At 43.7% G+C, this 12,624-nt stretch overlaps 1 pseudogene; it reads left to right on the top strand.

Moving 5' to 3' along the window:
* Positions 1 to 4,629: 4,629 nt before the first annotated feature.
* Positions 4,630 to 4,749, top strand: LOC126000692 (uncharacterized; annotated as a pseudogene).
* The last annotated feature ends 7,875 nt before the right edge of the window (positions 4,750 to 12,624 follow it).

Below are 12,624 nucleotides of genomic sequence, written 5' to 3'. Positions count from 1 at the left end.
GGTGCATTTTTCACACTAGACTGAACTTGCAATGCCCTTGGAAGATTCTCCTTTGCAGAAGACCCAAAGCTAAAAGGGTGCTATTCTACTAATGATGCACTCTAACTCTCAAGGTCTTCTCTGAGCTGATAATTTCACTACTGGCATCCCACTGGAGAGATCCCATCTCCAGAGTATGACTTATATTTGAGTATTTCAGTTAACTTCTTCTATAGATCAGCATCTGATAATGGCTCAGTAGAAATGTTCCCCTCACTTCCACATCGTTCATCTGGACTTACTTTCAAATAAACCTAATGATTAAAACATTTTTGTTCCATAAATGATCAATTTTGCATGTCCTCATCATCTTTACCTTTTCTTAAACTGCATTTGAAAAATATTCATTTTCTAGGACCATTTTCTTGAAGCTGAATTCAAGGGTATGACAAGTATCCCCTCTTGTATTGTCTGGGAGCCCTTAGTCTCCATACATATTTCTACCTGGATATTCTGCCGCTTTAGATCTACTGATAGAGAGGAAATAGTAAATCTGAAACTTTTTGAAAGTTGTTATCGCCACATTTCCAGTGTTACTGGTGGTAAAAGAATTGCTGTGCATCAGAGTTCATGAAGCCCTGATCTTAGCTGCAACTATCCCTTTATCAGAAGATCATACTCATCACAACCACAATCTAGGATGTTCCCAGAAGGGCTAGCAGCACCAGCACATGGCTCTTGTGGAAGGTCTCAAGGAAGGTTTCTTACTTCCCAGCACATACTGGGATTAGTATATGGAAGTTGAGGGTACTTGGGTCTTATTTTTCTTTTGAAATTTATTAAAAATTAAATGCTAGTGTTAATTCCTAAATTCTGGTGTACTTTGCAGTCTGGAAGTATAGGCAACAAAAATCGCTTCATTTTCCTCAAAATAGATGATAACTGCCATGCAAACATGCATAAACTAAGAGCTGAAGAGTTAGTCCAGATGATGGTAAGTTTGTCTTCGGACAACAATACTGGTACAATGCTCAACATTCCATATAGTACCCCAAAAGTAAAAAAAATTCCACAATACAAATAGCCTAGGAAATACCCCTGTGCTGCTGGCCCATTTTAATTTCCTTCTGTGCTGTTATTTTGCTTCATGGAGAAATAAATTCAAAATTGAACTTCCTTTATTTACTTACATTCAAAACAAGGTCAGTTTAAAAAACTGGAAATGTTGGGGTTTTCAGTGGAAAATATAAAGGGCAACAACCTCATACTGATATTTCTTCCCATCTCTAATCTGGGAAGCTCCAGTGGACATTACAATATAAAAATAATAAAGGGAAAGATATGTTCCAGGGGAAAAAATCTATACTTCTACTGGTACTAAATAACTGAGACATAAATTTAATATATGCTTCAGTAAATTATGAGTCATGTTTGTAGTTAGTTTCAGTTATATAAATTAAATAAATCATGAGTCATAAGTTAGAATATAGAAAGATGCTTGCCTGCATATAGCCAACCAGGAGTGATCCGCCATGCCACCTTTGGTATTCAACAACAGCCAGGAGTGATTTTTCAGCACATTGCTCAGTTGATAACAGACCAATGTGTCCATGAGAATCAAAAATATATACAAAATTATATTAGAAATATATGAGCCCTAGACTTGCATCCAGAAACTTCACAAGGGATTCATGAGGTATCAGCAGCCCTGCCATCTCATGAAGCATAGGTGCCTCTCTCTAAGGTTTATTTTACACTCAGATAACACACAATCTGGATTGTCACACTGTCTCACATAATAATGTTAGGGCCACCTTTATTTGAAGTGAATTCTGGGAAAATTGTGTGGACTTCAGTGTCCTCTGGTGGGCCACAGAGACACGTGGATGTTCTTAGTGTCCTATAGAGTCATTTCTTCTCCCTCGGTGAGTTTCCACTTCTTACCTTCAGCTGGCCTCACAGAGTTAATAAAAAGCTAGCAATGCTGTTTTATGACAACAGTTAACAAAAAGCAGGGGTGGGGTGGGAGAGATAGCCTGGAGGTAAGGCGTTTGCCTTACATGCAGAAGCTGTTGCTTCTAATCCTGGCACCTCATATGGTCCCCTCAGCCTTCCAAGAGCGATTTCTTAGGTAGAATCAGGAGCGACTCCAGAGCTCTGCCAAATGTCACCCAAAAACCAAACCAAACAAACAAAAAACATCGGGAAAATAATGGATTATAATTCCTAACAGAGGTGATGGGAGTTGATGCTGATATTGGGAATGATGAAGTTTTCTATGCACAAAACCCAATTATCTATTACTTTGTAACTCACATTTCTTTAACAAATAAAAATGTTGAAGTCTAGGCCAGAGAGATTGCACAGCAGTAGGGCGTTTTCCTTGCGTGCGAATGATGCAGGATAGACTAGAGTTCTATTTCAGGCATCCCATATCATCCCTGCACCTGCCAAGAGCAATTTCTGAGTACAGAGCCAGAAATAACCCCTGAGCACCACTGGATATCACACTTCCCATAAAATGTAGAAGACATAATTTGTGCAAATTGAAAATCGTAAAACATCAACTGATAAAGAGACTTCTAGAAATTTCTGAAAAAAATTCTCCATGAGGAAAATATATTAAGATAATTCCATAACTTGTCGCTGTCAATTCCCAAATTCACCATGGAGTATATACGTGTATTTTCATTTTGTGTTTGAATGTGCTACACAGAGGTTCTATTAGATGTGACTAATATAATATATTTGATATCATATCATACTTGTGTGAAATATGGTATAAACCTAGACTTATCAATGCCCAGGATAAAAAAGATCCAGTTCCCCTATCTCAGAAAATTGGCACCCTGAGTTCTTCTAACTAAGTATGTTCATCGCAAAGATTGATGTCCTAGATTTGAGATAGCTGAAAATTGTTAAGGAAAACTCAGCTTGGATGCTGAAAACTGGCCATGCAGTCAGAGCATGTGAACAATTACAGAGACTGAATATTTCTCACATCCTTGATACTGACAAATTCCTAAATATATGATACTATAAAAGTGGCCATGACCACTTTTATACATAAAGTGTCTTCTCCACTCTCTGCTCTCTACTGCCAGGTTTCAGCTCAAGAATATGAATTTACAAGCATGCGCATAGAACAGTGGTCAAAAGACACTCCAGACATAGTCTTGCTTACCATAGATAACCACCTAAAGCACATGACATCATTTAACATACAGCTTTCCCTAATTCCCTTAGCCCTTCTTCCTTAAATACAGAAGCATACACCCTGTTTTAAGCCCCTCTCCCATACCACTAAATAGGCTGACATAGTTCATAATTACAGTCCCTAATATGGTGTTCATTTCCCTCCAAAATAATCTAAATGTACAGTCAAAAATATAATCAAAACTGACTTCTCAAAGTGGCTCATGGATGCTTCCTTGTGAATGCCCTCTTCACCTGAGATCCTTCCTCACCAGTCACTTCTACATCAAAGAACTCTGAGATGACCATTGAATCCTAAATCTTGGGATGTGACATTCTTTCTCATTTACAGCTAACACATGAATATCAACTCAGTGTAAAAGTTTTCTTGCTAATGCACAAAGGTAGAAATGTGTGTAGATTTAACTCCGATAATATAGACTCAGAAAATGCTGATAATTCCTCTATCTGAGGAGTTATTTTCCCTAATGCAAAGAATCAGAAGAGACTATTCCGTGGTCGTGTCCCTTCTGGCGCTCAACACAGGGGTGAGCACTAATGAAGGAGGTCCTGATATGGAACACTGTATTCAACCTTTTCTTTTCTTTTTTTGGGGGGCCACACCCGGTGTTGCTCAGGAGTTACTCCTGGCTGTGTGCTCAGAAAGTGCCCGTGGTTTGGGGGGACCATATGGGACACGGGGGATTGAATCGCGATCCGTCCTAGGCTAGTGCTGGCAAGGCAGACACCTTACCTCTAGCACCACCACGCCGGCCCCAGTATTCAAACTTTTCAACATAGCCCATAGTTGATTACTTGTGTGCTGTTCTTTGACATGATGGGGAATGAAATTAAAAACATTTTTGTTCATTTAGTTTTTCTTAAGGACAAAAGTAAAAAGGTGAAAAGGTTGCAATTAGGTAAGAATAGATCTATCTCTCCAGCCCTTAGAAAAATCCAGATTGTTTTCATTTGATTCTGAAATAGGCAGCATTAATGTTAGAATGAGAGGATTGTTCCAACAAGTTCACCTCTATTTGCTTCTATTTTTTAAAATTAGAAACAATTGGTTTCCAGGTTACTGACTGGATATATTTTTATTAAATCTCTATGCTCTTCAAGAAGACTGAACTTGGTTTATGAATGTTGAGTGTTTTTTTAATCTCGCTTCCAGGCCACCTCAGTAAAGAGCAACCCTATTCTGTTGGTAGATCAAATGTGAATTCCCCATCATTGCTATCTCTAGAGATATTGTTGTGTGCATAATCTCTATACACTGCACGTCTGAGCGCAATGCTCTGTGTGGGCCTTGAAATCTGGAATGTAACCTCTAGTCTGGTCATAAAGGAAGGCACTTTCCACTATGTTCAGCACCTCAGCCCCCATTGGGGGAAATACAACGTCTCCATGAGATTTGGAGTCTCATGCCTTAATTCCAAGGGTTTGAGGAGAATCGGGCCATTTTTCTTTGTTTTTGGGTCACACCCGGCAGCGCTCATGGGCCCACAATATCCTATTTTGCAACTCAGGACTCATTGTTCTGAATGAGTTCTGGTACATATAACAGGGAACATAATAAAAAAATAAGAATTAGAACACATGGGTCCAGGAAGGGGGCGCTAGAGGTAAGGTGTCTGCCTTGCAAGCGCTAGCGTAAGACAGACCGCAGTTCGATCCCCCGGCGTCCCATATGGTCCCCCCAAGCCAGGGGCAATTTCTGAGCGCATAGCCAGGAGTAACCCCTGAGCGTCAAATGGGTGTGGCCCAAAAAACAAAAAAAAACTTAGAACACATAAAACTTGAGGAAAATTTATACAGGCAGCAAAAAACAAAACAAAACAAAACAAAACAAAACACAGTCTTGAAAAAGGACATTATTCTTCTAGTCTGAAATGAAAATTGTAGAAAAAAGTGAGACTTCTCTGATTGAGCCTAGGAATCAATTTATTGACAATTTGACCTAAGTGACCTCAACTAGATTTTGATTTGTTTGTTTTTGGGTCACACCCGGCAGCTCGCAGGGGTCACTCCTGGCAGGCTCAGGGGACCCTAAGGGATGCCAGGATTTGAACCACTGTCCTTCTGCATGAAAGGCACATGCCTTACCTCCATGCTATCTCTCTGGCCCCTCAACTAGATATTTTATATTTTATAGAATCTATGTTTAGAATTGTGTGATTTCTATTTTTGTTTGTTCACATTCTTTGAGGATTTTTTTTCCATTGTCTGATTATTTGCTTTAAGGTTCATTCCCAATCTTTTTTTGTTGCATCTCATTTTCCAGCTCACTAATTCTGTCCTCAGTTTCTCTGTTAGAGAGACTTCCCAAGGTTTTCATTTTATCTACTGTTTTTCAATCTTGTTTATTTCCGTTTGAAGTTATCTTATTTATATATTCATACCCTTTTGATTCTTTATTATTTTGTTTTTGTTTTTGGGTCACACCAAGCAACGCTCAGGGATTACTCCTGGCTCTGTGCTCAGAAATCTCCCCAGCAGGTTCAGGGGAGTATATGGGATGCCGGGATTCGAACCACCATCTTTCTGCATAAAAGGCAAACGCCTTACCTCCATGCTATTTCTCCAGCCTCATCCTCTTGATTCTTATTTGTGATTCGTTCAGCTCAATCCATACTTTCTTTGATTTCTATGAGGATCCCCATATTTCTTCTCTGAACTCCTTTTCTGAGAGACTAAATAGATAGCACTTTTCAAGTCATCAGGGCTGCCATCTTTATTTTTTTGTTTTTTGGGTCACACCTGGAATGCTCAGGGGCTGCTCCTGGCTCTATGCTCAGAAATCACCCCTGGAAGGCTTGGGATGCTGGGATTCGAACCACCATTCTTTTGCAATGCAAGGCAAATGCCCTACCACTGTGCCATTTGTCCGGCCCCGCCATCTTCATTTTCTATGCATGGTGTTGTCTTGCATTGTTTCCTCATTGTCACATTTGCAGTTTTCTATTGGTGGTACTGGAGTTCATTGACTAAAGATGAGCATGGCCACGAAGCAAAGCAGAGAGGCCGAGTTCCTCTGGCTCCAGCATTCGTGGGCAATACAGTCTTCCTCTGCTGAAGAGCACAAGCGTTTATTGCTGGAATGGATCTCAGCCACCAGATGCATCTGAACAAGGAAGGAGCTGAACAAAGGCCATTTAAAATGTCTTCCAAATGCCTAAGCACACAGCAGGCATCAGGCTTTACCGTTCATGAGAGGATACAACTTACCTCTGCTAGCATGTACAACCTGTTATTGTTGGGGTGGTTCTCGGCTGCCAAATGGAGCTGAGCAGGTCAGGAGCTGTGCAAAATGTTTAAAATGTCTCTCAAGAGGCCGGAGAGATAGCACGGAGGTAAGGAGTTTGCCTTGCAAGCAGAAGGACGGTGGTTTGAATCCCGGCATCCCATATGGTCCCTTGAGCCTGCCAGAAGCGATTTCTGAGCGCATAGCCAGGAGTAATACCTGAGCGCTGCCAGGTGTGACCCTAAAACAAAAAATAAAAAAGTAAATTGTCTCTCAAGAGTCCAGAGAGATAGCATAGGCTAAGGAGTTAGCCTTGCAAGCAGAAGGACGGTGGTTCAAATCTCGACATCTCATATGGTCCTTCAAGCCTGCCAGGAGCGATTTCTTTTTTTCTTTTCTTGTCTTGTCTTTTCTTTTTTTTCTTTGATTTTTGGTTTTTGGGTCACACCTGGCAGTGCTCAGGTGTTACTCCTGGCTGTATTCTCAGAAATCGCCCCTGGCAGGCACAGGGGACCAGATGAGATGCCAGGATTTGAACCACCGTCCTCCTGCATGAAAGGCAAATGCCTTACCTCCATGCTATCTCTCCGGCCCCAACACTACATAGTATTTCTGATTATGGAACTAAACACTTTAAGTCCTAAACAAGTAAAACAGGAGACATGAGATAGATGAGGTAAGATACGGGATCCAATTTGAATCCAGGGCACCATATATGGTTGTTTTCCTGAGATATACCAGGAGTTAAAATTTAGCACAGACCAATGAATAACTCCTGAGCACCACGAGCTGCGGCCTTACTCTCCCAAATACCAGCTATTTTTTTTGTTTTGTTTTTGTATTTTGAATCACAAGTGGTGGCACTCAGGGGTTTTTCCTGGCTCTGCTCAGAAATTGCTCCTGGTAAGCTCAGGGAAACATATGGGATGCTGGGAATCGAACCATTATCCATCTAGTTTGATTGTGTGCAAGGCAAATGCCCTACTGTACAATAACAGACCTGGATGGGGTTGGATGTTGGTGAAATACATGGAGAGGCCTTTCTCCTCCAGCGCAGACCATGCACCTGCAAATCTCTCCAGCCGTCGGGTATACAGGTTCAGGAGAGCGGCGGGGAAAAGACTCACAGGTGTTCAGGTTTCAGGAGACATCAGCTTTATTCAGGCCCTGTGGTCTATCATACCCTTTCAAGGCAGATCCATTCTCAGCCCTGCATTCAACCTTGTCTCTCCTGCCAGCAGCCCTGCCTCTCTCCTGCTGAATCCTCACTCCATTCTCCAAAATCCTCTTCCTGCCCCTGAGATACCTTGATACCTCTTGATACCTCCCAAAGACCCCTCCCAGAAATTGGCAAGTCTTACTATCAGGTAAAGTTACATAGAAAGATGGGGATAGGGCTCCGAGAGATAGCACAGTGGCGTTTGCCTTGCAAGCAGCTGATCCCGGACCAAAGGTGTTTGGTTCGAACCCGGTGTCCCATATGGTCCCCCGTGCCTGCCAGGAGCTATTTCTGAGCAGACAGCCAGGAGTAACCCCTGAGCATAGTCGGGTGTGGCCTAAAAACAAAAACAAAAACAAAAAAAAGAAAAGATGGGGATGGAGTGACAGCTACCACTTTTCTATCTTTCCAACCCAGAATGTATGCACTTTCTTAGCTTCATTCATTACACGATGTCTTCTGGGGCTATCATTATTCTTAGCCGAGTTCAAGCACACAAAACTTTGATTTTGGTTTTTGGGTCACACCCGGCAGCTCTTAGGGGTTACTCCTGGTTCTATGTTCAGAAATCGCTCCTGGCAGACTCGGGGGACCATAGGAGATGCCGGGATTCGACCACCATCCTTCTGCATGCAAGGCAAACAGCCTACCTTCATGTCAAGCACACAAATTAAGGTTGTGATGGCAAACAATCTCTGCAGTACGCACACAGGCTTACCAGAGGCCATTTCCTGGACAAAGCACTAAGGTATCTCGTTAGTAGTTATTGGTTTATATGCATATCCTGCCCTCTGGTGGTGCTCACACACTGAGCCACAGTGTATTTCTAGTTATGGGTCTTAAAAACAAAAGGCTCGGGGCCGGCGAGGTGGCGCTTGAGGTAAGGTATCTGCCTTGCAAGCGCTAGCCCAGGAAAGATCGCGACTGTGGTTCGATCCCCCGGCGTCCCATATGGTCCCCCCAAGCCAGGGGCAATTTCTGAACCCTTAGCCAGGAGTAACCCCTGAGCATCGATGGGTGTGGCCCCAAAAAAAAAAAAAAAAAAAAAAAAAAAACAAAAACAAAAAAAACAAAAGGCTCAGAGCCAGAGAGATAACAAAAAGGTAGAGCGTTTGCCTTGTATGCAGAAGGACGGTGGTTGAAATCCCAGCATCCTGTATGGTCCCCTGAGCCTTCCAGGAGCGATTTCTTTTTTTTTTTTTTGGTTTTTGGGCCACACCCGGCAGTGCTCAGGGGTTACTCCTGGCTGTCTGCTGAGAAATATCTCCTGGCAGGCACAGGGGAACATATGGGACACTGTGCTATCTCTCCGGGCCCCCAGGAGTGATTTCTGAGCATAGATGCAAGAGTAACCCCTGAGTGCTGCTGGGTGTGATCTCAAAACCAAAACCATAACCAAAACAACAAGGTTCGGGGCCAAAGAGATAGCATGGAAGTAAGGCATTTCCCTTGTATGCAGAAGAACAGTGGTTCGAATCCCAGCATCCGATATGGTCCCCTGAGACTGCCAGGAGTGATCTCTAAACATAGAGCCAGGAGTAACCCCTGAGTGCTGCCAGGTGTGACACCCCCAAAAAAAGGTGGGGATTTTAAAACATTTTATACTCATGCCAGATATTAATATGTCAATCCTGGACATGATTCCTGGCACTCGATAGTACTGCCAGGAGTAATTCCTGAGTACAGAGCTGGAGTAACCCCTGATCTCTCCCGGGAGAGGCATCCAAACACACCTCCACAAATCATAATATAAAAACAAGGGAAATGGGGATTGCAAAAGCCCAGTTTTTATCCCTGAAATGCCTTATGATCCCAGGAGTGATCCTTGGGTGCAGAACCAAAAATGTGATGAATATTTCCTATTAGGAACCCAAAATAAAAACAAAAAAGCAAACAATACCAAGACTGACAGGATCTTGACTTATGAAATCGGAACTATAGGGATAAATCTATGGCCATCAGCTTTCAAGGCAGGGTAATGAAAAATCTCTCTGCTGTTCCTCCAGGCTCCTAAATGTTTTCAAAGATTTTAGGTAGAAAAACGAGCGATGCTCAGTGGACCAAGGGACCACTCCTAGCAATGTTGGATGAGAAGCATGAAATACCAGAGATTTATTTCGGACCTCGCACTGCAATGTGCTCTCCATGATCAATCTATTCTATCTTTTTTGGGTTTTTTGTTTGTTTTATTTTGGGGTCACACCTGGCAATGCTCAGGGGTTACTCCAGGCTCTACGCTCAGAAATTGCTCCTGACAGGCATGGGGGAACATATTGAATTCCGGGATTCCAACCAGCGTCCTTCTCCATACAAGGAAAACGACCTAACTCCATGCTATTTCTTTGAGTTCTTTGAACATCTTCCATATTGCGACTCTAAACTCCTCATCTGAAAGTCTGACTAGTTGGTCGGTCATGTTCAAGTCATCAGAGTTGCCATCGTCATTCTCTATGTCTGGAACTTGTATTGTGGGTTTTTCTACATGTTGTGGTTGTATTCATTGGCTAAATGATGTTCTCAGCTGGGAAGCAAAGCGGAGCAGCCGTACTCCTCTGGATCCACCCACTCTGGGCTTGTAAACTCACCTCCAGGGAAGGCTCCAGGGAAGGCGAGCCATCTGCAGATGAGCCACACAGAGGATGAAATCAGGCCAAAAATGGAGCACAGCACAGAAGACAGGCAGATAGGGGTGCTGGCATCTGAGTTCCAGCAGAGTTCAGCCTCCAGCACAGTTCTTAGTGTAATTTATTCCTTCTTGTTTCAATGGCGTTCTCTCCTTAGAAAGAGCTCACGGCCGTGTAGCGAAACAGAGCCCCTTTTCGGCCCACTCCCAAGAGGTTCAGGCGACAGGACAGGAGACAGACACACACACAGGCAGAACTCACAATTTCTCACAGTCAGCCCCCATTGGGCAGGTGTAGTTTCATAGATTTTCCCAGCCTGGTGTCACCAACAGGGGGCCTGACTTCTGCAAAGTACTGCTTATAGCCGGTTTTCACATTATGAAGCAGTTCCTTGGTGTGCCCGCCCTTGAATGAGCCTCTGGGAGAGCGAGTTTTCTGGAGCCTCATTTTGGCCCACTCCCAAGAGGTTCAGGCGACAGGACAGGAGACAGACACACACGGGCAGCACTCACAATTTCTCACGGTCGGGCCGCTATTTTTTTTGTTTGTTTGTTTTTTTTTGTTTTGTTTTGTTTTTTTAGGCCACACCTGTTTGACGCTCAGGGGTTACTCCTGGCTATGCACTCAGAAATCACCCCTATCTTGGGGGGACCATATGGGATGCCGGGGGATTGAACCGCTGTTCGTCCTACGCTAGCGCTTGCAAGGCAGACAGCCTACCTCTAGTGCCACCTTCCCAGCCCCAACTCCATGCTATTCCTCCGGCCCGGATCATGTATGCTATCTTGTGGTAGCATCTTTGAGTAGTATCTCTCCTTGAAGACAACTTCTACAAGTGTCTTCAGACACAGGACACACAGGGATTGAGTCCTTCCACAGACACTGCTGAGATGTGGCTTTGAAGACAACTGGAGCCAATTTCAGAAACCTTGACTCATCTCTGCTTTAAGCTCACCCCAAAACAGCGGTGTACAGCTTTGTTCTTGACTCTTGGTCACCTTCGCCTGGCAGCAACAGTTCCTAAAAAGCTGGCGATGCCCTTTCCAAGGTAGGAGGGATCACTCTGTTTTCTATGGCATTTGCTATGACCAAATGACTGAATTGGAACGGGAGAGACTTGGGTGTGCCCTCTTACGTCAAATCCTGCTTAATAGCTTCCAAGAATCTAGTCCTGTCCCACTGGAAATAAGTTTTTGGCGGAGGTGCTGGGATCAGCATTGGGTGTGGATGGCTAGAACTGACCTGGAGATAGGACTCGGTTCTTCATTAAGTTGTCTCTGCTGAGCTTCATTCAGAAGCAGGATGAGGATCAAGCCGCTAAGCAGGAGTGGGAGGGAGGCGGTGGTCATAACATGGATAGGTAATCTGAAGCCAAAATACATTTTATGGGGGGCAGGAGAGTGATCATGGAGGTAGGGCATTTGTCTTGCATGCAGAAGACAGAGGTTCGAATCCCAGCATCCCTTAGGGTCCCCCGAGCCTGCCAGGAGCAATTTCGGAGCATAGAGCCAGGAGTAACCCGAGCGCTGCCGGGTGTGACCCCAAAACAAAACACCAAACAAAAAAATTACATTTTATGACTCAGCTTCTGAGTCACACATTTTTGTTTTGTTTTCGTTTTTTTGTTTTTTTAGGGTCACACCTGGCAGTGCTCAGGGATTACTCCTGGCTCTGTGCTCAGAAATCTTTCTTGGCAGGTTCAGGGGACCACATGGGATGCTGGAATTCGAACCACCAACCTTCTGCACGCAAGCAAACACTTTCCCTCCATGCTATCTCTCCGGCCCCCGAGTCACACTTTTTCTAGAGACTGTTGTTGCAGAAATGTGTTTGTGTATACCCTCAATATTGTGGCCACATTAGCAAGGTGGGTTATTGCTGATGCTGAGGAAAGGGAGGGTCCTCTGCTCTCCTTCTGACCTCTGACCGAAACTCGCAAACAGGTCCTGAAAACAAGGGGCTTCTCACATTGTGTTTCCTCTGTAGTTTTATGAGATGTGACCTTACACTGAAGCCTTGCCAACACTTCCTGCGACATTTGGCGCCCAATATACACAAAATATCCTTGTGTCTATCCTCTGATGTCTGGTGAGACGTAAACTCGCACTGAAGCCTCGTCCACAATTCCCCAGACACAGGGCTTCTTCCCTTTGTGTGTCCTCTGGTGTGTGACATAAATGGTGCAATTGAAGTCTCGCCTACACTGTCCGCAAACTTCTCTCATGTGTTGGACGAGTTGATATTTCACCGAAGCCTTGTCCACTCTCCCCACACATGGGGTTTCTCCCGTTTCGACTTGCGTATGATGAAACCGCCTCTAACTGAAGCTTTGTAATTTTGACTTCAAACTGGAGCCTCAACTA

The sequence above is a fragment of the Suncus etruscus genome, unplaced genomic scaffold, assembly GCF_024139225.1.
Source record: "Suncus etruscus isolate mSunEtr1 unplaced genomic scaffold, mSunEtr1.pri.cur scaffold_137_ctg1, whole genome shotgun sequence".
NCBI classification, from domain to species: Eukaryota; Metazoa; Chordata; class Mammalia; order Eulipotyphla; family Soricidae; genus Suncus; species Suncus etruscus.
This window is presented reverse-complemented; position numbering and strand designations above follow the sequence as displayed.